Source organism: Salvelinus fontinalis, unplaced genomic scaffold, assembly GCF_029448725.1.
Source record: "Salvelinus fontinalis isolate EN_2023a unplaced genomic scaffold, ASM2944872v1 scaffold_0503, whole genome shotgun sequence".
NCBI lineage: Eukaryota > Metazoa > Chordata > Actinopteri > Salmoniformes > Salmonidae > Salvelinus > Salvelinus fontinalis.
In genome coordinates this window covers 63,400-91,347 of record NW_026600712.1, presented here as the reverse complement: position 1 = coordinate 91,347, position 27,948 = coordinate 63,400, and the positions used below count along the sequence as shown (strand labels likewise).

At 46.2% G+C, this 27,948-nt stretch overlaps 1 non-coding gene across 1 annotated transcript; it reads left to right on the top strand.

The window, feature by feature from the left end:
• The first annotated feature begins 12,067 nt into the window (after positions 1 to 12,067).
• trnaa-ugc (transfer RNA alanine (anticodon UGC)) lies at positions 12,068 to 12,143 on the top strand. The gene has a single exon. It is a non-coding gene; the product is annotated as a tRNA-Ala (tRNA).
• Positions 12,144 to 27,948: the final 15,805 nt, after the last annotated feature.

The window sequence follows — 27,948 nt, the reverse complement described above, 5'->3', positions numbered from 1 at the left end:
CTGTCATCTGGTTCACTACACTGTCATCTGGTTCCCTACACTGTCATCTGGTTCCCTCTGGACCTCACAGTTCACTACACTGTCATCTGGTTCCCTACACTGTCATCTGGTTCCCTCTGGACCTCACGGTTCACTACACTGTCATCTGGTTCCCTCTGGACCTCACGGTTCACTACACTGTCATCTGGTTCCCTCTGGACCTCACGGTTCACTACACTGTCATCTGGTTCCCTACACTGTCATCTCGTTCCATCTGGACCTCACGGTTCCCTACACTGTCATCTGGTTCACTACACTGCCATCTGGTTCCCTCTGGACCTCACGGTTCACTACACTGTCATCTAGTTCACTACACTGTCATCTGGTTCCCTACACTGTCATCTGGTTCACTACACTGTCTTCTGGTTCCCTACACTGTCATCTGGTTCACTACACTGTCATCTGGTTCCCTACACTGTCATCTGGTTCCCTCTGGACCTCACGGTTCCCTACACTGTCATCTGGTTCCCTACACTGTCATCTGGTTCCCTACACTGTCATCTGGTTCCCTCTGGACCTCACGGTTCCCTACACTGTCATCTGGTTCCCTACACTGTCATCTGGTTCCCTACACTGTCATCTGGTTCCCTCTGGACCTCACGGTTCACTACACTGCCATCTAGTTCACTACACTGTCATCTGGTTCACTACACTGTCATCTAGTTCACTACACTGTCATCTAGTTCACTACACTGTCATCTAGTTCACTACACTGTCATCTGGTTCACTACACTGTCATCTAGTTCACTACACTGTCATCTAGTTCACTACACTGTCATCTGGTTCACTACACTGCCACCTGGTTCACTACACTGTCATCTGGTTCACTACACTGTCATCTGGTTCACTACACTGCCACCTGGTTCACTACACTGTCATCTGGTTCACTACACTGTCATCTGGTTCCCTCTGGACCTCACGGTTCACTACACTGTCATCTGGTTCCCTCTGGACCTCACGGTTCACTACACTGTCATCTAGTTCCCTCTGGACCTCACGGTTCACTACACTGTCATCTGGTTCCCTCTGGACCTCACGGTTCACTACACTGTCATCTGGTTCCCTCTGGACCTCACGGTTCCCTACACTGTCATCTAGTTCACTACACTGTCATCTAGCTCACTACACTGTCATCTGGTTCCCTACACTGTCATCTGGTTCACTACACTGTCATCTAGTTCACTACACTGTCATCTGGTTCACTACACTGTCATCTGGTTCACTACACTGTCATCTGGTTCTCTACACTGTCATCTAGTTCACTACACTCTCATCTGGTTCACTACACTGTCATCTGGTTCCCTACACTGTCATCTAGTTCACTACACTGTCATCTGGTTCACTACACTGTCATCTGGTTCACTACACTGTCATCTAGTTCACTACACTGCCATCTGGTTGACTACACTGTCATCTGGTTCCCTCTGGACCTCACGGTTCACTACACTGTCATCTGGTTCACTACACTGTCATCTGGTTCACTACACTGTCATCTGGTTCACTACACTGTCATCTGGTTCACTACACTGTCATCTGGTTCACTACACTGTCATCTAGTTCACTACACTGTCATCTGGTTCACTACACTGTCATCTGGTTCACTACACTGTCATCTGGTTCACTACACTGTCATCTGGTTCACTACACTGTCATCTAGTTCACTACACTGTCATCTGGTTCACTACTATGTCATCTGGTTCCCTCTGGACCTCACGGTTCACTACACTGTCATCTGGTTCACTACACTGTCATCTGGTTCACTACACTGTCATCTGGTTCACTACACTGTCATCTGGTTCACTACACTGTCATCTGGTTCACTACACTGTCATCTAGTTCACTACACTGTCATCTAGTTCACTACACTGTCATCTGGTTCACTACACTGTCATCTAGTTCACTACACTGTCATCTAGTTCACTACACTGTCATCTGGTTCACTACACTGTCATCTGGTTCCCTACACTGTCATCTACTTCACTACACTGTCATCTGGTTCACTACACTGTCATCTGGTTCCCTACACTGTCATCTGGTTCCCTACACTGTCATCTGGTTCACTACATTGTCATCTAGTTCCCTCTGAGCCTCACGGTTCACTACACTGTCATCTAGTTCACTACACTGTCATCTGGTTCCCTACACTGTCATCTAGTTCACTCTGATCTCCTCTGGACAACAGCAGCTGCAAACTGACATCAGACCTAAATAATGTATTTTTAGATTGAGACCAAACGTAGAAAATATATCAGTAATATTACAGCCTTATTATACTGTATATATAATGTTGAAGTCGGAAGTTTACAGACACCTAGGTTGGAGGCATTAAAACTCGTTTTTCAACCACTCCACAAATTTCTTGTTAACAAACGATAGTTTTGGCAAGTCGGTTAGGACATCTACTTTGTTCATGACACAAGTCATTTTTCCAACAATTGTTTAAACCTGTCTAGGACTGGGGTGCCGCTAGCGCCACTCCTCCCACATTCCACTGAAAAGGCAGGGCGCGAAATTCAAAAAATATATATTTTTTAAATATTTAACTTTCACACATTAACAAGCCCAATACAGCTAATGAAAGATACAGATCGTGTGAATCCAGCCAACATGTTCGATTTTTTAAATGTTTTACAGGGAAGACACAATATGTAAATCTATTAGCTAAACACGTTAGCAAAAGATACACTTTTTCTTTGTCCACCATTTTTTCTCAACACCAGTAGCTATCACCAATTCGGCTAAACTAAGATATTGATAGCCACTAACCAAGAAAAAACCTCATCAGATGACAGTCTGATAAAATATTTATGGTATAGGATAGGTTTTGTTAGAAAAATGTGCATATTTCAGGTAGATATCATAGTTTACAATTGCACCCACCGTCACAAATCGACTAGAATAAAGACAGATTATTTCACTTATAATTCACTGTATCACAATTCCAGTGGGTCAGAAATGTACATACGCTAAGTTGACTGTGCCTTTAAACAGCTTGGAAAATCCCCGAAAATAATGTCATGTGTTGGGTTTAGAAGCTTCTGATAGGCTAATTGACATCATTTGAGTCACCTGAAGCTGTACCTGTGGATGTATTTCAAGGCCTACCTTCAATCTCAGTGCCTCTTTGCCTGACATCATGGGAAAATCAAAAGAAACCACGTTCATCTGTACAAACAATAGTACGCAAGTATAAACACCATGGGACCACACAGCCGTCATACCTCTCAGAAAGGAGACGCGTTCTGTCTCCTAGAGATGAACGTACTTTGCTGCGAAAAGTGCAAATCAATCCCAGAACAACAGCAAAGGACCTTGTGAAGATGCTGGAGGAAACAGGTACAAAATGATCTATATCCACAGTAAAACGAGTCCTATATAGACATAACCTGAAAGGCTGCTCAGCAAGGAAGAAGCCACTGCTCCAAACCCGCCATAAAAAAGCCAGACTACGGTTTGCAACTGCACATGGGGACAAAGATCTTAGTTTTTGGAGAAATGTCCTCTGGTCTGATCAAACAAAAATAGAACTGTTTGGTCATAATGACCATCGTTATGTTTGGAGGAAAAAGGGGGACGCTTGCAAGGCGAAGAACACCATCCCAACCGTTAAGCACAGGGGTGACAGCATCACGTGGGGGTGCTTTGCTGCAGGAGGGACTGGTGCACTTCACAAAATAGATGGCATCATGAGGGAGGTGTCACGGCGGTCCTCCTCCTCTTCGCCCGAAAAGGAGGAGTATTGATCGAACCAAGGCGCAGTGGAGTTTGAACACATATTTATTTAACGAAAACACGAACTTAACTAAACTAACAAAACAACAAACGGTGTAGACAGACCTAGACAACGAACTTACATAAAACAAGAAGAACGCACGAATAGGGAACAGACTGCATAAACCGAACAAACCGTAAACAGTCCCGCATGGTTCAAACATATACACAGACACGGAAGACAACCACCCACAACGAACACTGTGAGACAACCTACCTAAATATGACTCTTAATTAGAGGAACGCCAAACACCTGCCTCTAATTAAGAGCCATACCAAGCAACCCAAAACCAACATAGAAACAGAAAACATAGAATGCCCACCCAAACTCACGTCCTGACCAACTAACACATACAACAAACTAACAGAAATAGGTCAGGAACGTGATAGGAGGAAAATTATGTGGATATATTGAGGCAACATCTCAAGACATCAGTCAGGAAGTTGAAGCTTGATCACAAATGGATCTTAGGTAGGCAATTAAGGTCACACTTATGAAAACTTAGGACACCAAAGAGGCCTTTCTACGGACTCTGAAAAACACCAAATCAAAGAAGCCCAGGGTCCCTGCTCATCTGCGTGAACGTGCCTTAGGCATGCTGCAAGGAGGCATGAGGACTGCAGATGTGGCCAGGGAAATAAATTGCAATGTCTGCACTGTGAGACGCCTAAGACAGCACTACAGGGAGACAGGATGGACAGCTGATTGTCCTCGTAGTGGCAGACCACATGTAACAACACCTGCACAGGATCGGTACATCCGAACATCACACCTGCGGGACAGGTACAGGATGGCAGCAACTGCCCGAGTTACACCAGTATGCACAATCCCTCCATCAGTGCTCAGACTGTCTGCAATAGGCTGAGAGAGGATGGACTGAGGGCGTGTAGACCTGTTGTAAGGCAGGTCCTCACCAGACATCAGCGGCAACGGTGTTGCCTATGGGCACAAACCCACCGTCGCTGGACCAGACAGGACTGGCAAAAAGTGCTCTTCATTGACGAGTCATGGTTTTGTCTCACGTCGAAGGAATGAGCGTTACACCGAGGCCTGTACAACTGGGCCAATGGCCAAATAACAGGTATGGTGCTCCAGACTCAATGTACAGAACGTTGAACTGACATTCCACAGATTCTAAATTCTAAATTCTAAATTCTAAATTCCACAGATTCTAAATTCTAAATTCTAAATTCTAAATTCCACAGATTCTAAACAGTCATTGAACTGAAACCCAACTCCTATTTACATTGGCAATTCCCTAATGATCGTTAGTTCTAGTACTCTCGTCTTCTCATCCTCTGAGTTGTGTATTTATCTTCAAAATATTCCCAGAAGGATGACAGCTGTTCTATATTGCCGATGCCTGGTGTATGTTATCCACATTGTTCAGCCACGACTCGGTTAAACATGTCCCGTTGGTAGGATAGTCTTGATCAGAGCTCATCCAGTTTATTCTCCAGTGATTGCACGTTGGCTAATAGGACGGATGGTAGAGGCAGGTTACCCACTCGCCGTCGGATTCTTACAAGGCACCCCGACCTACGACCCCTATATCTCCATCTCTTCTACATGCGAATGACAGGGATTTTGGCATTGTACGGAGTCTGAATTAAATCCTTCGCTCGTTTAAGAAAAGCTAATTTAAGAAAAAAAATATTTGTCCAGTTCAAAGGGAGTAATCGTTGTTCTGATTTCCAGAAGCTATTTTCAATCATAAGAGACGGTGGCAGAAACATTATGTACAAAAGAAGTTACAAACAATGTGAAAAGCCATTTCCTCTGGCGGCATTTTCATTTTCATCGTGCTGAAATGTCTCTAGTTCGGTTTCAGCCAATCACCTCCTGAGGTTTCACTTCCCTTCGTGCTATTGAATGTCTATTTGATTTGTGCACTGACCTGCAAGGAGTCTGTTAAGTGGTGTGTGTGTGTGTGTGTGTGTGTGTGCTTCCGTGAGTGTGTGTATTACAAGTACACTGTGTGACCCTGGCAGTATAAACCAATTTTCTGTACATCAAGCTTTCACTATAGTTTATAGCAGTGTGTGACCAGAATAAACCCTCTGATAAACAATAATTTACTCTTTAACCTCATTAACCTTTAACCTCATTAACCTCATTAACCTTTAACCTCATTACCTCATTAACCTCGTATGGGACTCAAGAAGGTTGAAACCTAGCTGTCAGAGAATGACATCAGATGTCAGGGGTTGTCATGGAGATGTACGACTGTGCTCGATACCCTTAATTTAAATGATTACTTCATTTCCATTTTCTTGTCATCATAGTCCAGTAGCCTTGACGACATTATAGTCCAGTAGCCTTGACGACATTATGGTCCAGTAGCCTTGACGACATTAGAGTCCAGTAGCCTTGACGACATTATAGTCCAGTAGCCTTGACGACATTAGAGTCCAGTAGCCTTGACGGCATTAGAGTCCAGTAGCCTTGATGGCATTAGAGTCCAGTAGCCTTGAAGACATTAGAGTCCAGTAGCCTTGACGACATTAGAGTCCAGTAGCCTTGACGACATCATAGTCCAGTAGCCTTGACGACATTAGAGTCCAGTAGCCTTGACGACATTAGAGTCCAGTAGCCGTGAATACATTAGAGTCCAGTAGCCGTGAATACATTAGAGTCCAGTAGCCTTGACGACATCATAGTCCAGTAGTCTTGACGACATTAGAGTCCAGTAGCCTTGACGACATTAGAGTCCAGTAGCCTTGACGACATTAGAGTCCAGTAGCCTTGACGACATTAGAGTCCAGTAGCCGTGAATACATTAGAGTCCAGTAGCCTTGACGACATCATAGTCCAGTAGTCTTGACGACATTAGAGTCCAGTAGCCTTGACGACATTAGAGTCCAGTAGCCTTGACGACATTAGAGTCCAGTAGCCTTGATGACATCATAGTCCAGTAGCCTTGACGACATCATAGTCCAGTAGTCTTGACGACATTAGAGTCCAGTAGCCTTGACGACATCATAGTCCAGTAGCCTTGACGACATCATAGTCCAGTAGTCTTGACGGCATCATAGTCCAGTAGTCTTGACGACATTAGAGTCCAGTAGTCTTGACGACATCATAGTCCAGTAGCCTTGACGACATTATAGTCCAGTAGCCTTGACGACATTATGGTCCAGTAGCCTTGACGACATTAGAGTCCAGTAGCCTTGACGACATTATAGTCCAGTAGCCTTGACGACATTAGAGTCCAGTAGCCTTGACGGCATTAGAGTCCAGTAGCCTTGACGGCATTAGAGTCCAGTAGCCTTGAAGACATTAGAGTCCAGTAGCCTTGACGACATTAGAGTCCAGTAGCCTTGACGACATCATAGTCCAGTAGCCTTGACGACATTAGAGTCCAGTAGCCTTGACGACATTAGAGTCCAGTAGCCGTGAATACATTAGAGTCCAGTAGTCGTGAATACATTAGAGTCCAGTAGCCTTGACGACATCATAGTCCAGTAGTCTTGACGACATTAGAGTCCAGTAGCCTTGACGACATTAGAGTCCAGTAGCCTTGACGACATTAGAGTCCAGTAGCCTTGACGACATTAGAGTCCAGTAGCCGTGAATACATTAGAGTCCAGTAGCCTTGACGACATCATAGTCCAGTAGTCTTGACGACATTAGAGTCCAGTAGCCTTGACGACATTAGAGTCCAGTAGCCTTGACGACATTAGAGTCCAGTAGCCTTGATGACATCATAGTCCAGTAGCCTTGACGACATCATAGTCCAGTAGTCTTGACGACATTAGAGTCCAGTAGCCTTGACGACATCATAGTCCAGTAGCCTTGACGACATCATAGTCCAGTAGTCTTGACGACATCATAGTCCAGTAGTCTTGACGACATTAGAGTCCAGTAGCCTTGACGACATCATAGTCCAGTAGTCTTGACGACATTAGAGTCCAGTAGCCTTGACGACATTAGAGTCCAGTAGCCTTGACGACATTAGAGTCCAGTAGCCTTGACGACATTAGAGTCCAGTAGCCGTGAATACATTAGAGTCCAGTAGCCTTGACGACATCATAGTCCAGTAGTCTTGACGACATTAGAGTCCAGTAGCCTTGACGACATTAGAGTCCAGTAGCCTTGACGACATTAGAGTCCAGTAGCCTTGATGACATCATAGTCCAGTAGCCTTGACGACATCATAGTCCAGTAGTCTTGACGACATTAGAGTCCAGTAGCCTTGACGACATCATAGTCCAGTAGCCTTGACGACATCATAGTCCAGTAGTCTTGACGACATCATAGTCCAGTAGTCTTGACGACATTAGAGTCCAGTAGTCTTGACGACATCATAGTCCAGTAGCCTTGACGACATTAGAGTCCAGTAGCCTTGACGACATTAGAGTCCAGTAGCCTTGACGGCATTAGAGTCCAGTAGCCTTGACGATATCATAGTCCAGTAGCCTTGACGACATCATAGTCCAGTAGCCTTGACGACATTAGAGTCCAGTAGCCTTGACGACATTAGAGTCCAGTAGCCTTGACGGCATTAGAGTCCAGTAGCCTTGACGGCATTAGAGTCCAGTAGCCTTGACGGCATCATAGTCCAGTAGCCTTGACGGCATTAGAGTCCAGTAGCCTTGACGACATCATAGTCCGGTAGCCTTGACGACATCATAGTCCAGTAGCCGTGACGACATTAGAGTCCAGTAGCCTTGACGGCATTAGAGTCCAGTAGCCTTGACGACATCATAGTACAGTAGCCTTGACGACATAATAGTCTAGTAGCCGTGATGACATCATAGTACAGTAGCCTTGACGGCATCATAGTCCAGTAGCCTTGACGACATCATAGTCCAGTAGCCGTGACGACATTAGAGTCCAGTAGCCTTGACGGCATTAGAGTCCAGTAGCCTTGACGACATCATAGTCCAGTAGCCGTGACGACATTAGAGTCCAGTAGCCTTGACGGCATTAGAGTCCAGTAGCCTTGACGGCATTAGATTCCAGTAGCCTTGACAGCATTAGAGTCCAGTAGCCTTGACGACATTAGAGTCCAGTAGCCGTGACGACATTAGAGTCCAGTAGCCGTGAATACATTAGAGTCCAGTTGCCTTGACGACATTATAGTCCAGTAGCCTTGACTTTATTAGAGTCCAGTAGCCTTGACGACATTAGAGTCCAGTAGCCGTGAATACATTAGAGTCCAGTAGCCTTGACGACATTAGTCCAGTAGCTTTGACAGCATTAGAGTCCAGTAGCCTTGACGGCATTAGAGTCCAGTAGCCTTGAAGGCATTAGAGTCCAGGAGCCTTGACGACATTAGAGTCCAGTAGCCTTTAAGACATTAGAGTCCAGTAGCCTTGAAGACATTAGAGTCCAGTAGCCTTGACGACATTAGAGTCCAGTAGCCTTCACGGCATTAGAGTCCAGTAGCCTTCACTGCATTAGAGTCCAGTAGCCTTCACTGCATTAGAGTCCAGTAATCTTTAAGACATTAGAGTCCAGTAGCCTTGAAGACATTAGAGTCCAGTAGCCTTGACGACATTAGAGTCCAGTAGCCTTGACGACATCAGAGTCCAGTAGCCTTCACGGCATTAGAGTCCAGTAGCCTTCACTGCATTAGAGTCCAGTAGCCTTCACTGCATTAGAGTCCAGTAGCCTTCACTGCATTAGAGTCCAGTAGCCTTGACGACATTAGAGTCCAGTAGACTTGACGACATTCAATTCCAGTAGCCTTGACGACATTAGAGTCCAGTAGCCTTGACGACATTAGAGTCCAGTAGCCTTGACGACATTAGAGTCCAGTAGCCTTGACGACATAAGAGTCCAGTAGCCTTGACGACATCATAGTCCAGTAGCCTTGACGACATCATAGTCCAGTAGCCGTGACGACATTAGAGTCCAGTAGCCTTGACGGCATTAGAGTCCAGTAGCCTTGACGACATCATAGTCCAGTAGTCTTGACGACATCATAGTCCAGTAGCCTTGACGATATTAGAGTCCAGTAGCCTTGACGACATCATAGTCCAGTAGCCTTGACGACATTAGAGTCCAGTAGCCTTGACGGCATTAGAGTCCAGTAGCCTTGACGGCATTAGAGTCCAGTAGCCTTGACGGCATTAGAGTCCAGCAGCCTTGACGACATTAGAGTCTAGTAGCCGTGACGACATTAGTGTCCAGTAGCCGTGAATACATTAGAGTCCAGTAGCCTTGACAACATTAGAGTCCAGTAGCCTTGAAGACATTAGAGTACAGTAGCCTTGACGGCATTAGAGTCCAGTAGCCTTGACGGCATTAGAGTCCAGTAGCCTTGACGACATTATAGTCCAGTAGCCTTGACGACATTAGAGTCCAGTAGCCGTGACGACATTAGAGTCCAGTAGCCGTGAATACATTAGAGTCCATTAGCCGTGAATACATTAGAGTCCAGTAGCCTTGACGACATTAGAGTCCAGTAGCCTTGAAGACATTAGAGTCCAGTAGCCTTGACGACATTAGAGTCCAGTAGCGTTGACGGCATTAGAGTCCAGTAGCGTTGACGACATTAGAGTCCAGTAGCCTTGACGGCATTAGAGTCCAGGAGCCTTTAAGACATTAGAGTCCAGTAGCCTTGAAGACATTAGAGTCCAGTAGCCTTGAAGACATTAGAGTCCAGTAGCCTTGAAGACATTAGAGTCCAGTAGCCTTGATGGCATTAGAGTCCAGTAGCCTTCACTGCAGTAGAGTCCGGTAGCCTTGACGGCATTAGAGTCCAGTAGCCTTTAAGACATTAGAGTCCAGTAGCCTTGAAGACATTAGAGTCCAGTATTCTTGACGACATTAGAGTCCAGTAGCCTTCACGGCATTAGAGTCCAGTAGCCTTCACTGCATTAGAGTCCAGTAGCCTTGACGACATTAGAGTCCAGTAGCATTGACAACATTTGAGTCCAGTAGCCTTGACGACATTAGAGTCCAGTAGCCTTGACGACATTCAATTCCAGTAGCCTTGACGACATTAGAGTCCAGTAGCCTTGACGACGTTAGAGTCCAGTAGCCTTGAAGACATTCAATTCCAGTAGCCTTGACGGCATTAGAGTCCAGTAGCCTTGACGGCATTAGAGTCCAGTAGCATTGACGGCATTAGAGTCCAGTAGCCTTGACGACATCATAGTCCAGTAGCCTTGACGACATTATAGTCCAATAGATTTGACGGCATTAGAGTCCAGTAGCCTTGGCGACATTAGAGTCCAGTAGCCGTGAATACATTAGAGTCCAGTAGCCTTGACGACATTAGAGTCCAGTAGCCGTGAAGACATTAGAGTCCAGTAGCCTTGACGACATTAGAGTCCAGTAGCCTTGACGACATTAGAGTCCAGTAGCCGTGAATACATTAGAGTCCAGTAGCCTTGACGACATTAGAGTCCAGTAGCCGTGAATACATTAGAGTCCAGTAGCCTAGACGACATTAGAGTCCAGTAGCCGTGAATACATTAGAGTCCAGTAGCCTTGACGACATTAGAGTCCAGTAGCCGTGAATACATTAGAGTCCAGTAGCCTTGACGACATTAGAGTCCAGTAGCCGTGAATACATTAGAGTCCAGTAGCCGTGAATACATTAGAGTCCAGTAGCCTTGACGACATTAGAGTCCAGTAGCCGTGAATACATTAGAGTCCAGTAGCCTTGACGACATTAGAGTCCAGTAGCCTTGACGACATTAGAGTCCAGTATCCGTGAATACATTAGAGTCCAGTAGCCTTGACGACATTAGAGTCCAGTAGCCTTGACGACATTAGAGTCCAGTAGCCTTGACGACATTAGAGTCCAGTAGCCTTGACGACATTAGAGTCCAGTAGCCTTGACGACATCAGAGTCCAGTAGCCTTGACGACATTAGAGTCCAGTAGCCTTGACGACATTAGAGTCCAGTAGCCGTGAATAAATTAGAGTCCAGTAGCCTTGACGACATTAGAGTCCAGTAGCCGTGAATACATTAGAGTCCAGTAGCCTTGACGACTTTAGAGTCCAGTAGCCTTGACGACATTAGAGTCCAGTAGCCGTGAATACATTAGAGTCCAGTAGCCTTGACGACATTAGAGTCCAGTAGCCTTGACGACATTAGAGTCCAGTAGCCTTGACGGCATTAGAGTCCAGTAGCCTTGACGACATTAGAGTCCAGTAGCCTTGAAGACATTAGAGTTCAGTAGCCTTGTCGACATTAGAGTCCAGTAGCCTTGAAGACATTCAATTCCAGTAGCCTTGACGGCATTAGAGTCCAGTAGCCTTGACGGCATTAGAGTCCAGTAGCATTGACGGCATTAGGGCCCCGTGTGGCTCAGTTGGTAGAGCATGGCGCTTGCAACGCCAGGGTTGTGGGTTCGATTCCCACGGGGGGCCAGTACAAAAAAAAATAAAAAAAATATAAAAAAAATAATAATATGAATGTATGTACTTGTAAGTCGCTCTGGATAAGAGCGTCTGCTAAATGACTTAAATGTAAATGACTTAAATTAGAGTCCAGTAGCCTTGACGACATCATAGTCCAGTAATCTTGACGACATTAGAGTCCAGTAGCCTTAACGGCATTAGAGTCCAGCAGCCTTGACGACATTAGAGTCCAGCAGCCTTGAAGACATTAGAGTCCAGTAGCCTTGACGACATTAGAGTCAAGTAGCCTTGACGACATCATAGTCCAGTAGCTTTGACGACATTAGAGTCCAGTAGCCTTGACAACATCATAGTCCAGTAGCCTTGACGACATTATAGTCCAATAGCCTTGACGGCATTAGAGTCCAGTAGCCTTGGCGACATTAGAGTCCAGTAGCCGTGAATACATTAGAGTCCAGTAGCCTTGACGACATTAGAGTCCAGTAGCCGTGAAGACATTAGAGTCCAGTAGCCTTGACGACATTAGAGTCCAGTAGCCTTGACGACATTAGAGTCCAGTAGCCGTGAATACATTAGAGTCCAGTAGCCTTGACGACATTAGAGTCCAGTAGCCGTGAATACATTAGAGTCCAGTAGCCTTGACGACATTAGAGTCCAGTAGCCGTGAATACATTAGAGTCCAGTAGCCTTGACGACATTAGAGTCCAGTAGCCGTGAATACATTAGAGTCCAGTAGCCTTGACGACATTAGAGTCCAGTAGCCGTGAATACATTAGAGTCCAGTAGCCGTGAATACATTAGAGTCCAGTAGCCTTGACGACATTAGAGTCCAGTAGCCGTGAATACATTAGAGTCCAGTAGCCTTGACGACATTAGAGTCCAGTAGCCTTGACGACATTAGAGTCCAGTATCCGTGAATACATTAGAGTCCAGTAGCCTTGACGACATTAGAGTCCAGTAGCCTTGACGACATTAGAGTCCAGTAGCCGTGAATAAATTAGAGTCCAGTAGCCTTGACGACATTAGAGTCCATTAGACGTGAATACATTAGAGTCCAGTAGCCTTGACGACATTAGAGTCCAGTAGCCTTGACGACATTAGAGTCCAGTAGCCGTGAATACATTAGAGTCCAGTAGCCTTGATGACATTAGAGTCCAGTAGCCTTGACGACATTAGAGTCCAGTATTCTTGACGACATTAGAGTCCAGTAGCCTTGACGACATTAGAGTCCAGTAGCCTTGACGACATTAGAGTCCAGTGGCCTTGACGACATTAGAGTCCAGTAGCCTTGACGACATTAGAGTCCAGTAGCCTTGACGACATTAGAGTCCAGTAGCCTTGACGACTTTAGAGTCCAGTAGCCTTGACGACATTAGAGTCCAGTAGCCGTGAATACATTAGAGTCCAGTAGCCTTGACGACATTAGAGTCCAGTAGCCGTGAATACATTAGAGTCCAGTAGCCTTGACGACTTTAGAGTCCAGTAGCCTTGACGACATTAGAGTCCAGTAGCCTTGAAGACATTAGAGTCCAGTAGCCTTGACGACATTAGAGTCCAGTAGCCTTGAAGACATTAGAGTCCAGTAGCCTTGAAGACATTAGAGTCCAGTAGCCTTGAAGACATTAGAGTCCAGTAGCCTTGACGGCATTAGAGTCCAGTAGCCTTCACTGCAGTAGAGTCCGGTAGCCTTGACGGCATTAGAGTCCAGTAGCCTTTAAGACATTAGAGTCCAGTAGCCTTGAAGACATTAGAGTCCAGTATTCTTGACGACATTAGAGTCCAGTAGCCTTCACGGCATTAGAGTCCAGTAGCCTTCACTGCATTAGAGTCCAGTAGCCTTGACGACATTAGAGTCCAGTAGCATTGACAACATTTGAGTCCAGTAGCCTTGACGACATTAGAGTCCAGTAGCCTTGACGACATTAAATTCCAGTAGCCTTGACGACATTAGAGTCCAGTAGCCTTGACGACGTTAGAGTCCAGTAGCCTTGAAGACATTCAATTCCAGTAGCCTTGACGGCATTAGAGTCCAGTAGCCTTGACGGCATTAGAGTCCAGTAGCATTGACGGCATTAGAGTCCAGTAGCCTTGACGACATCATAGTCCAGTAGCCTTGACGACATTATAGTCCAATAGATTTGACGGCATTAGAGTCCAGTAGCCTTGGCGACATTAGAGTCCAGTAGCCGTGAATACATTAGAGTCCAGTAGCCTTGACGACATTAGAGTCCAGTAGCCGTGAAGACATTAGAGTCCAGTAGCCTTGACGACATTAGAGTCCAGTAGCCTTGACGACATTAGAGTCCAGTAGCCGTGAATACATTAGAGTCCAGTAGCCTTGACGACATTAGAGTCCAGTAGCCGTGAATACATTAGAGTCCAGTAGCCTAGACGACATTAGAGTCCAGTAGCCGTGAATACATTAGAGTCCAGTAGCCTTGACGACATTAGAGTCCAGTAGCCTTGATGACATTAGAGTCCAGTAGCCTTGACGACATTAGAGTCCAGTATTCTTGACGACATTAGAGTCCAGTAGCCTTGACGACATTAGAGTCCAGTAGCCTTGACGACATTAGAGTCCAGTGGCCTTGACGACATTAGAGTCCAGTAGCCTTGACGACATTAGAGTCCAGTAGCCTTGACGACATTAGAGTCCAGTAGCCTTGACGACTTTAGAGTCCAGTAGCCTTGACGACATTAGAGTCCAGTAGCCGTGAATACATTAGAGTCCAGTAGCCTTGACGACATTAGAGTCCAGTAGCCGTGAATACATTAGAGTCCAGTAGCCTTGACGACTTTAGAGTCCAGTAGCCTTGACGACATTAGAGTCCAGTAGCCTTGAAGACATTAGAGTCCAGTAGCCTTGACGACATTAGAGTCCAGTAGCCTTGAAGACATTAGAGTCCAGTAGCCTTGAAGACATTAGAGTCCAGTAGCCTTGAAGACATTAGAGTCCAGTAGCCTTGACGGCATTAGAGTCCAGTAGCCTTCACTGCAGTAGAGTCCGGTAGCCTTGACGGCATTAGAGTCCAGTAGCCTTTAAGACATTAGAGTCCAGTAGCCTTGAAGACATTAGAGTCCAGTATTCTTGACGACATTAGAGTCCAGTAGCCTTCACGGCATTAGAGTCCAGTAGCCTTCACTGCATTAGAGTCCAGTAGCCTTGACGACATTAGAGTCCAGTAGCATTGACAACATTTGAGTCCAGTAGCCTTGACGACATTAGAGTCCAGTAGCCTTGACGACATTAAATTCCAGTAGCCTTGACGACATTAGAGTCCAGTAGCCTTGACGACGTTAGAGTCCAGTAGCCTTGAAGACATTCAATTCCAGTAGCCTTGACGGCATTAGAGTCCAGTAGCCTTGACGGCATTAGAGTCCAGTAGCATTGACGGCATTAGAGTCCAGTAGCCTTGACGACATCATAGTCCAGTAGCCTTGACGACATTATAGTCCAATAGATTTGACGGCATTAGAGTCCAGTAGCCTTGGCGACATTAGAGTCCAGTAGCCGTGAATACATTAGAGTCCAGTAGCCTTGACGACATTAGAGTCCAGTAGCCGTGAAGACATTAGAGTCCAGTAGCCTTGACGACATTAGAGTCCAGTAGCCTTGACGACATTAGAGTCCAGTAGCCGTGAATACATTAGAGTCCAGTAGCCTTGACGACATTAGAGTCCAGTAGCCGTGAATACATTAGAGTCCAGTAGCCTAGACGACATTAGAGTCCAGTAGCCGTGAATACATTAGAGTCCAGTAGCCTTGACGACATTAGAGTCCAGTAGCCGTGAATACATTAGAGTCCAGTAGCCTTGACGACATTAGAGTCCAGTAGCCGTGAATACATTAGAGTCCAGTAGCCGTGAATACATTAGAGTCCAGTAGCCTTGACGACATTAGAGTCCAGTAGCCGTGAATACATTAGAGTCCAGTAGCCTTGACGACATTAGAGTCCAGTAGCCTTGACGACATTAGAGTCCAGTATCCGTGAATACATTAGAGTCCAGTAGCCTTGACGACATTAGAGTCCAGTAGCCTTGACGACATTAGAGTCCAGTAGCCTTGACGACATTAGAGTCCAGTAGCCTTGACGACATTAGAGTCCAGTAGCCGTGAATACATTAGAGTCCAGTAGCCTTGACGACTTTAGAGTCCAGTAGCCTTGACGACATTAGAGTCCAGTAGCCGTGAATACATTAGAGTCCAGTAGCCTTGACGACATTAGAGTCCAGTAGCCTTGACGACATTAGAGTCCAGTAGCCTTGACGGCATTAGAGTCCAGTAGCCTTGACGACATTAGAGTCCAGTAGCCTTGAAGACATTAGAGTTCAGTAGCCTTGTCGACATTAGAGTCCAGTAGCCTTGAAGACATTCAATTCCAGTAGCCTTGACGGCATTAGAGTCCAGTAGCCTTGACGGCATTAGAGTCCAGTAGCATTGACGGCATTAGAGTCCAGTAGCCTTGACGACATCATAGTCCAGTAATCTTGACGACATTAGAGTCCAGTAGCCTTAACGGCATTAGAGTCCAGCAGCCTTGACGACATTAGAGTCCAGCAGCCTTGAAGACATTAGAGTCCAGTAGCCTTGACGACATTAGAGTCAAGTAGCCTTGACGACATCATAGTCCAGTAGCTTTGACGACATTAGAGTCCAGTAGCCTTGACAACATCATAGTCCAGTAGCCTTGACGACATTATAGTCCAATAGCCTTGACGGCATTAGAGTCCAGTAGCCTTGGCGACATTAGAGTCCAGTAGCCGTGAATACATTAGAGTCCAGTAGCCTTGACGACATTAGAGTCCAGTAGCCGTGAAGACATTAGAGTCCAGTAGCCTTGACGACATTAGAGTCCAGTAGCCTTGACGACATTAGAGTCCAGTAGCCGTGAATACATTAGAGTCCAGTAGCCTTGACGACATTAGAGTCCAGTAGCCGTGAATACATTAGAGTCCAGTAGCCTTGACGACATTAGAGTCCAGTAGCCGTGAATACATTAGAGTCCAGTAGCCTTGACGACATTAGAGTCCAGTAGCCGTGAATACATTAGAGTCCAGTAGCCTTGACGACATTAGAGTCCAGTAGCCGTGAATACATTAGAGTCCAGTAGCCGTGAATACATTAGAGTCCAGTAGCCTTGACGACATTAGAGTCCAGTAGCCATGAATACATTAGAGTCCAGTAGCCTTGACGACATTAGAGTCCAGTAGCCTTGACGACATTAGAGTCCAGTATCCGTGAATACATTAGAGTCCAGTAGCCTTGACGACATTAGAGTCCAGTAGCCTTGACGACATTAGAGTCCAGTAGCCTTGACGACATTAGAGTCCAGTAGCCTTGACTGCATTAGAGTCCAGTAGCCTTGACGACATTAGAGTCCAGTAGCCGTGAATAAATTAGAGTCCAGTAGCCTTGACGACATTAGAGTCCATTAGACGTGAATACATTAGAGTCCAGTAGCCTTGACGACATTAGAGTCCAGTAGCCTTGACGACATTAGAGTCCAGTAGCCGTGAATACATTAGAGTCCAGTAGCCTTGATGACATTAGAGTCCAGTAGCCTTGACGACATTAGAGTCCAGTATTCTTGACGACATTAGAGTCCAGTAGCCTTGACAACATTAGAGTCCAGTAGCCTTGACGACATTAGAGTCCAGTAGCCTTGACGACATTAGAGTCCAGTAGCCTTGACGACATTAGAGTCCAGTATCCTTGACGACATTAGAGTACAGTAGCCTTGACGACATTAGAGTCCAGTAGCCTTGACGACATTAGAGTCCAGTAGCCTTGACGACATTAGAGTCCAGTAGCCTTGACGACTTTAGAGTCCAGTAGCCTTGACGACATTAGAGTCCAGTAGCCGTGAATACATTTGAGTCCAGTAGCCTTGACGACATTAGAGTCCAGTAGCCGTGAATACATTAGAGTCCAGTAGCCTTGACGACTTTAGAGTCCAGTAGCCTTGACGACATTAGAGTCCAGTAGCCGTGACGACATTAGAGTCCAGTAGCCTTGACGGCATTAGAGTCCAGTAGCCTTGACGACATTTGAGTCCAGTAGCCTTGACGACATTTGAGTCCAGTAGCCTTGAAGACATTAGAGTTCAGTAGCCTTGACGACATTAGAGTCCAGTAGCCGTGAATAAATTAGAGTCCAGTAGCCTTGACGACATTAGAGTCCAGTAGCCGTGAATACATTAGAGTCCAGTAGCTTTGACGACATTAGAGTCCAGTAGCCTTGACGACATTAGAGTCCAGTAGCCGTGAATACATTAGAGTCCAGTAGCCTTGACGACATTAGAGTCCAGTAGCCGTGAATACATTAGAGTCCAGTAGCCTTGACGACATTAGAGTCCAGTAGCCGTGAATACATTAGAGTCCAGTAGCCTTGACGACTTTAGAGTCCAGTAGCCTTGACGACATTAGAGTCCAGTAGCCTTGAAGACATTAGAGTCCAGTAGCCTTGACGACATTAGAGTCCAGTAGCCTTGAAGACATTAGAGTCCAGTAGCCTTGAAGACATTAGAGTCCAGTAGCCTTGACGGCATTAGAGTCCAGTAGCCTTCACTGCAGTAGAGTCCGGTAGCCTTGACGGCATTAGAGTCCAGTAGCCTTTAAGACATTAGAGTCCAGTAGCGTTGACGGCATTAGAGTTCAGTAGCGTTGACGACATTAGAGTCCAGTAGCCTTGACGGCATTAGAGTCCAGGAGCCTTTAAGACATTAGAGTCCAGTAGCCTTGAAGACATTAGAGTCCAGTAGCCTTGAAGACATTAGAGTCCAGTAGCCTTGAAGACATTAGAGTCCAGTAGCCTTGACGGCATTAGAGTCCAGTAGCCTTCACTGCAGTAGAGTCCGGTAGCCTTGACGGCATTAGAGTCCAGTAGCCTTTAAGACATTAGAGTCCAGTAGCCTTGAAGACATTAGAGTCCAGTATTCTTGACGACATTAGAGTCCAGTAGCCTTCACGGCATTAGAGTCCAGTAGCCTTCACTGCATTAGAGTCCAGTAGCCTTGACGACATTAGAGTCCAGTAGCATTGACAACATTTGAGTCCAGTAGCCTTGACGACATTAGAGTCCAGTAGCCTTGACGACATTCAATTCCAGTAGCCTTGACGACATTAGAGTCCAGTAGCCTTGACGACGTTAGAGTCCAGTAGCCTTGAAGACATTCAATTCCAGTAGCCTTGACGGCATTAGAGTCCAGTAGCCTTGACGGCATTAGAGTCCAGTAGCATTGACGGCATTAGAGTCCAGTAGCCTTGACGACATCATAGTCCAGTAGCCTTGACGACATTATAGTCCAATAGATTTGACGGCATTAGAGTCCAGTAGCCTTGGCGACATTAGAGTCCAGTAGCCGTGAATACATTAGAGTCCAGTAGCCTTGACGACATTAGAGTCCAGTAGCCGTGAAGACATTAGAGTCCAGTAGCCTTGACGACATTAGAGTCCAGTAGCCTTGACGACATTAGAGTCCAGTAGCCGTGAATACATTAGAGTCCAGTAGCCTTGACGACATTAGAGTCCAGTAGCCGTGAATACATTAGAGTCCAGTAGCCTAGACGACATTAGAGTCCAGTAGCCGTGAATACATTAGAGTCCAGTAGCCTTGACGACATTAGAGTCCAGTAGCCGTGAATACATTAGAGTCCAGTAGCCTTGACGACATTAGAGTCCAGTAGCCGTGAATACATTAGAGTCCAGTAGCCGTGAATACATTAGAGTCCAGTAGCCTTGACGACATTAGAGTCCAGTAGCCGTGAATACATTAGAGTCCAGTAGCCTTGACGACATTAGAGTCCAGTAGCCTTGACGACATTAGAGTCCAGTATCCGTGAATACATTAGAGTCCAGTAGCCTTGACGACATTAGAGTCCAGTAGCCTTGACGACATTAGAGTCCAGTAGCCTTGACGACATTAGAGTCCAGTAGCCTTGACGACATTAGAGTCCAGTAGCCTTGACGACATCAGAGTCCAGTAGCCTTGACGACATTAGAGTCCAGTAGCCTTGACGACATTAGAGTCCAGTAGCCGTGAATAAATTAGAGTCCAGTAGCCTTGACGACATTAGAGTCCAGTAGCCGTGAATACATTAGAGTCCAGTAGCCTTGACGACTTTAGAGTCCAGTAGCCTTGACGACATTAGAGTCCAGTAGCCGTGAATACATTAGAGTCCAGTAGCCTTGACGACATTAGAGTCCAGTAGCCTTGACGACATTAGAGTCCAGTAGCCTTGACGGCATTAGAGTCCAGTAGCCTTGACGACATTAGAGTCCAGTAGCCTTGAAGACATTAGAGTTCAGTAGCCTTGTCGACATTAGAGTCCAGTAGCCTTGAAGACATTCAATTCCAGTAGCCTTGACGGCATTAGAGTCCAGTAGCCTTGACGGCATTAGAGTCCAGTAGCATTGACGGCATTAGAGTCCAGTAGCCTTGACGACATCATAGTCCAGTAATCTTGACGACATTAGAGTCCAGTAGCCTTAACGGCATTAGAGTCCAGCAGCCTTGACGACATTAGAGTCCAGCAGCCTTGAAGACATTAGAGTCCAGTAGCCTTGACGACATTAGAGTCAAGTAGCCTTGACGACATCATAGTCCAGTAGCTTTGACGACATTAGAGTCCAGTAGCCTTGACAACATCATAGTCCAGTAGCCTTGACGACATTATAGTCCAATAGCCTTGACGGCATTAGAGTCCAGTAGCCTTGGCGACATTAGAGTCCAGTAGCCGTGAATACATTAGAGTCCAGTAGCCTTGACGACATTAGAGTCCAGTAGCCGTGAAGACATTAGAGTCCAGTAGCCTTGACGACATTAGAGTCCAGTAGCCTTGACGACATTAGAGTCCAGTAGCCGTGAATACATTAGAGTCCAGTAGCCTTGACGACATTAGAGTCCAGTAGCCGTGAATACATTAGAGTCCAGTAGCCTTGACGGCATTAGAGTCCAGTAGCCGTGACGACATTAGAGTCCAGTAGCCTTGACGACATTAGAGTCCAGTAGCCGTGAATACATTAGAGTCCAGTCGCCTTGACGGCATTAGAGTCCAGTAGCCTTGACGACATTAGAGTCCAGTAGCCGTGAATAAATTAGAGTCCAGTAACCTTGACGGCATTAGAGTCCAGTAGCCGTGACGACATTAGAGTCCAGGAGCCCTGACGACATTAGAGTCCAGTAGCCGTGAATACATTAGAGTCCAGTAGCCTTGACGACATTAGAGTCCAGTAGCCGTGGATACATTACAGTCCAGTAGCCGTGAATACAGTAGAGTCCAGTAGCCTTGACGACATTAGAGTCCAGTAGCCGTGAATACATTAGAGTCCAGTAGCCGTGAAGACATTAGAGTCCAGTAGCCTTGACGACATTAGAGTCCAGTAGCCATGACGACATTAGAGTCCAGGATCCGTGAATACATTAGAGTCCAGTAGCCTTGACGACATTAGAGTCCAGTAGCCGTGAATAAATTAGAGTCCAGTAGCCCTGACGACATTAGAGTCCAGTAGCCTTGACAACATTAGAGTCCAGTAGCCGTGACGACATTAGAGTCCAGTAGCCGTGAATACATTAGAGTCCAGTAGCCTTGACGGCATTAGAGTCCAGTAGCCGTGAATACATTAGAGTCCAGTAGCCTTGACGACATTAGAGTCCAGTAGCCTTGACGACATTAGAGTCCAGTAGCCTTGACGACATTAGAGTCCAGTAGCCTTGACGACATTAGAGTCCAGTAGCCTTGACGACTTTAGAGTCCAGTAGCCTTGACGACATTAGAGTCCAGTAGCCTTGACGACATTAGAGTCCAGTAGCCGTGAATAAATTAGAGTCCATTAGCCTTGACGACATTAGAGTCCAGTAGCCTTGAATACATTAGAGTCCAGTAGCCTTGACGACATTAGAGTCCAGTAGCCTTGACGACATTAGAGTCCAGTAGCCGTGAATACATTAGAGTCCAGTAGCCTTGACGACATTAGAGTCCAGTAGCCTTGACGACATTAGAGTCCAGTAGCCTTGACGACATTAGAGTCCAGTAGCCTTGACGACATTAGAGTCCAGTAGCCTTGACGACATTAGAGTCCAGTAGCCTTGACGACATTAGAGTCCAGTAGCCTTGACGACATTAGAGTCCAGTAGCCTTGACGACATTAGAGTCCAGTAGCCTTGACGACATTAGAGTCCAGTAGCCGTGAATACATTAGTGTCCAGTAGCCTTGACGACATTAGAGTCCAGTGGCCGTGAATACATTAGAGTCCAGTAGCCTTGACGACATTAGAGTCCAGTAGCCGTGAATACATTAGAGTCCAGTAGCCTTGACGACATTAGAGTCCAGTAGCCGTGAATACATTAGAGTCCAGTAGCCGTGAATACATTAGAGTCCAGTAGCCTTGACGACATTAGAGTCCAGTAGCCGTGAATACATTAGAGTCCAGTAGCCTTGACGACATTAGAGTCCAGTAGCCTTGACGACATTAGAGTCCAGTATCCGTGAATACATTAGAGTCCAGTAGCCTTGACGACATTAGAGTCCAGTAGCCTTGACGACATTAGAGTCCAGTAGCCTTGACGACATTAGAGTCCAGTAGCCTTGACGACATTAGAGTCCAGTAGCCTTGACGACTTTAGAGTCCAGTAGCCTTGACGACATTAGAGTCCAGTAGCCTTGACGACATTAGAGTCCAGTAGCCGTGAATAAATTAGAGTCCATTAGCCTTGACGACATTAGAGTCCAGTAGCCTTGAATACATTAGAGTCCAGTAGCCTTGACGACATTAGAGTCCAGTAGCCTTGACGACATTAGAGTCCAGTAGCCGTGAATACATTAGAGTCCAGTAGCCTTGACGACATTAGAGTCCAGTAGCCTTGACGACATTAGAGTCCAGTAGCCTTGACGACATTAGAGTCCAGTAGCCTTGACGACATTAGAGTCCAGTAGCCTTGACGACATTAGAGTCCAGTAGCCTTGACGACATTAGAGTCCAGTAGCCTTGACGACATTAGAGTCCAGTAGCCTTGACGACATTAGAGTCCAGTAGCCTTGACGACATTAGAGTCCAGTAGCCTTGACGACATTAGAGTCCAGTAGCCGTGAATAAATTAGAGTTCAGTAGCCTTGACGACATTAGAGTCCAGTAGCCGTGAATACATTAGAGTCCAGTAGCCGTGAATACATTAGAGTCCAGTAGCCTTGACGACATTAGAGTCCAGTAGCCTTGACGACATTAGAGTCCAGTAGCCTTGACGACATTAGAGTCCAGTAGCCTTGACGACATTAGAGTCCAGTAGCCTTGACGACATTAGAGTCCAGTAGCCTTGACGACATTAGAGTCCAGTAGCCGTGAATACATTAGAGTCCAGTAGACTTGACGACATTAGAGTCCAGTAGCCTTGACGACATTAGAGTCCAGTAGCCGTGAATACATTAGAGTCCAGTAGCCTTGACGACATTAGAGTCCAGTAGCCTTGACGACATTAGAGTCCAGTGCCGTGAATAAATTAGAGTCCAGTAGCCGTGAATACATTAGAGTCCAGTAGCCGTGAATACATTAGAGTCCAGTAGCCGTGAATACATTAGAGTCCAGTAGCCGTGAATACATTAGAGTCCAGTAGCCTTGACGGCATTAGAGTCCAGTAGCCTTGACGGCATTAGAGTCCAGTAGCCGTGACGACATTAGAGTCCAGTAGCCGTGAATACATTAGAGTCCAGTAGCCTTGACGACATTAGAGTCCAGTAGCCTTGACGACATTAGAGTCCAGTAGCCGTGAATAAATTAGAGTCCAGTAGCCTTGACGACATTAGAGTCCAGTAGCCTTGACAACATTAGAGTCCAGTAGCCGTGACGACATTAGAGTCCAGTAGCCGTGAATACATTAGAGTCCAGTAGCCTTGACGGCATTAGAGTCCAGTAGCCGTGAATACATTAGTGTCCAGTAGCCTTGACGACATTAGAGTCCAGTAGCCGTGAATACATTAGAGTCCAGTAGCCTTGACGACATTAGAGTCCAGTAGCCGTGAATACATTAGAGTCCAGTAGCCTTGACGGCATTAGAGTCCAGTAGCCTTGACGACATTAGAGTCCAGTAGCCGTGAATAAATTAGAGTCCAGTAGCCTTGACGGCATTAGAGTCCGGTAGCCTTGACGGCATTAGAGTCCAGTAGCCTTGACGACATTAGAGTCCAGTAGCCGTGAATAAATTAGAGTCCAGTAGCCTTGACGGCATTAGAGTCCAGTAGCCGTGACGACATTAGAGTCCAGTAGCCGTGAATACATTAGAGTCCAGTAGCCTTGACAACATTAGAGTCCAGTAGCCGTGAATACATTAGAGTCCAGTAGCCTTGACGGCATTAGAGTCCAGTAGCCTTGACGACATTAGAGTCCAGTAGCCGTGAATAAATTATAGTCCAGTAGCCTTGACGGCATTAGAGTCCAGTAGCCGTGACGACATTAGAGTCCAGTAGCCGTGAATACATTAGAGTCCAGTAGCCTTGACGGCATTAGATTCCAGTAGCCTTGACGACATTAGAGTCCAGTAGCCGTGAATAAATTAGAGTCCAGTAGCCTTGACGGCATTAGAGTCCAGTAGCCGTGACGACATTAGAGTCCAGTAGCCTTGACGACATTAGAGTCCAGTAGCCGTGAATACATTAGAGTCCAGTAGCCTTGAAGACATTAGAGTCCAGTAGCCGTGGATACATTAGAGTCCAGTAGCCGTGAATACATTAGAGTCCAGTAGCCTTGACGACATTAGAGTCCAGTAGCCGTGAATACATTAGAGTCCAGTAGCCGTGAAGACATTAGAGTCCAGTAGCCTTGACGACATTAGAGTCCAGTAGCCGTGAATACATTAGAGTCCAGTAGCCTTGACGACATTAGAGTCCAGTAGCCTTGACGACATTAGAGTCCAGTAGCCGTGAATAAATTAGAGTCCAGTAGCCTTGACGACATTAGAGTCCAGTAGCCTTGACAACATTAGAGTCCAGTAGCCGTGACGACATTAGAGTCCAGTAGCCGTGAATACATTAGAGTCCAGTAGCCTTGACGGCATTAGAGTCCAGTAGCCGTGAATACATTAGTGTCCAGTAGCCTTGACGACATTAGAGTCCAGTAGCCGTGAATACATTAGAGTCCAGTAGCCTTGACGACATTAGAGTCCAGTAGCCGTGAATACATTAGAGTCCAGTAGCCTTGACGGCATTAGAGTCCAGTAGCCTTGACGACATTAGAGTCCAGTAGCCGTGAATAAATTAGAGTCCAGTAGCCTTGACGGCATTAGAGTCCGGTAGCCTTGACGGCATTAGAGTCCAGTAGCCTTGACGACATTAGAGTCCAGTAGCCGTGAATAAATTAGAGTCCAGTAGCCTTGACGGCATTAGAGTCCAGTAGCCGTGACGACATTAGAGTCCAGTAGCCGTGAATACATTAGAGTCCAGTAGCCTTGACAACATTAGAGTCCAGTAGCCGTGAATACATTAGAGTCCAGTAGCCTTGACGGCATTAGAGTCCAGTAGCCTTGACGACATTAGAGTCCAGTAGCCGTGAATAAATTATAGTCCAGTAGCCTTGACGGCATTAGAGTCCAGTAGCCGTGACGACATTAGAGTCCAGTAGCCGTGAATACATTAGAGTCCAGTAGCCTTGACGGCATTAGATTCCAGTAGCCTTGACGACATTAGAGTCCAGTAGCCGTGAATAAATTAGAGTCCAGTAGCCTTGACGGCATTAGAGTCCAGTAGCCGTGACGACATTAGAGTCCAGTAGCCTTGACGACATTAGAGTCCAGTAGCCGTGAATACATTAGAGTCCAGTAGCCTTGAAGACATTAGAGTCCAGTAGCCGTGGATACATTAGAGTCCAGTAGCCGTGAATACATTAGAGTCCAGTAGCCTTGACGACATTAGAGTCCAGTAGCCGTGAATACATTAGAGTCCAGTAGCCGTGAAGACATTAGAGTCCAGTAGCCTTGACGACATTAGAGTCCAGTAGCCGTGACGACATTAGAGTCCAGGATCCGTGAATACATTAGAGTCCAGTAGCCTTGACGACATTAGAGTCCAGTAGCCGTGAATACATTAGAGTCCAGTAGCCGTGAATACATTAGAGTCCAGTAGCCTTGACGACATCATAGTCCAGTAGTCTTGACGACATTAGAGTCCAGTAGCCTTGACGACATTAGAGTCCAGTAGCCTTGACGACATTAGAGTCCAGTAGCCGTGAATACATTAGAGTCCAGTAGCCTTGACGACATCATAGTCCAGTAGTCTTGACGACATTAGAGTCCAGTAGCCTTGACGACATTAGAGTCCAGTAGCCTTGACGACATTAGAGTCCAGTAGCCTTGATGACATCATAGTCCAGTAGCCTTGACGACATCAAAGTCCAGTAGTCTTGACGACATTAGAGTCCAGTAGCCTTGACGACATCATAGTCCAGTAGCCTTGACGACATCATAGTCCAGTAGTCTTGACGACATCATAGTCCAGTAGTCTTGACGACATTAGAGTCCAGTAGTCTTGACGACATCATAGTCCAGTAGCCTTGACGACATTAGAGTCCAGTAGCCTTGACGACATTAGAGTCCAGTAGCCTTGACGGCATTAGAGTCCAGTAGCCTTGACGATATCATAGTCCAGTAGCCTTGACGACATCATAGTCCAGTAGCCTTGACGACATTAGAGTCCAGTAGCCTTGACGGCATTAGAGTCCAGTAGCCTTGACGGCATTAGAGTCCAGTAGCCTTGACGGCATCATAGTCCAGTAGCCTTGACGGCATTAGAGTCCAGTAGCCTTGACGACATCATAGTCCGGTAGCCTTGACGACATCATAGTCCAGTAGCCGTGACGACATTAGAGTCCAGTAGCCTTGACGGCATTAGAGTCCAGTAGCCTTGACGACATCATAGTACAGTAGCCTTGACGACATCATAGTCCAGTAGCCGTGATGACATCATAGTACAGTAGCCTTGACGGCATCATAGTCCAGTAGCCTTGACGACATCATAGTCCAGTAGCCGTGACGACATTAGAGTCCAGTAGCCTTGACGGCATTAGAGTCCAGTAGCCTTGACGACATCATAGTCCGGTAGCCGTGACGACATTAGAGTCCAGTAGCCTTGACGGCATTAGAGTCCAGTAGCCTTGACGGCATTAGATTCCAGTAGCTTTGACAGCATTAGAGTCCAGTAGCCTTGACGACATTAGAGTCCAGTAGCCGTGAATAAATTAGAGTCCAGTAGCCTTGACGACATTAGAGTCCAGTAGCCTTGACAACATTAGAGTCCAGTAGCCGTGACGACATTAGAGTCCAGTAGCCGTGACGACATTAGAGTCCAGTAGCCTTGACGACATTAGAGTCCAGTAGCCTTGACGACATTAGAGTCCAGTAGCCTTGACGACTTTAGAGTCCAGTAGCCTTGACGACATTAGAGTCCAGTAGCCTTGACGACATTAGAGTCCAGTAGCCGTGAATAAATTAGAGTCCATTAGCCTTGACGACATTAGAGTCCAGTAGCCTTGAATACATTAGAGTCCAGTAGCCTTGACGACATTAGAGTCCAGTAGCCTTGACGACATTAGAGTCCAGTAGCCGTGAATACATTAGAGTCCAGTAGCCTTGACGACATTAGAGTCCAGTAGCCTTGACGACATTAGAGTCCAGTAGCCTTGACGACATTAGAGTCCAGTAGCCTTGACGACATTAGAGTCCAGTAGCCTTGACGACATTAGAGTCCAGTAGCCTTGACGACATTAGAGTCCAGTAGCCTTGACGACATTAGAGTCCAGTAGCCTTGACGACATTAGAGTCCAGTAGCCTTG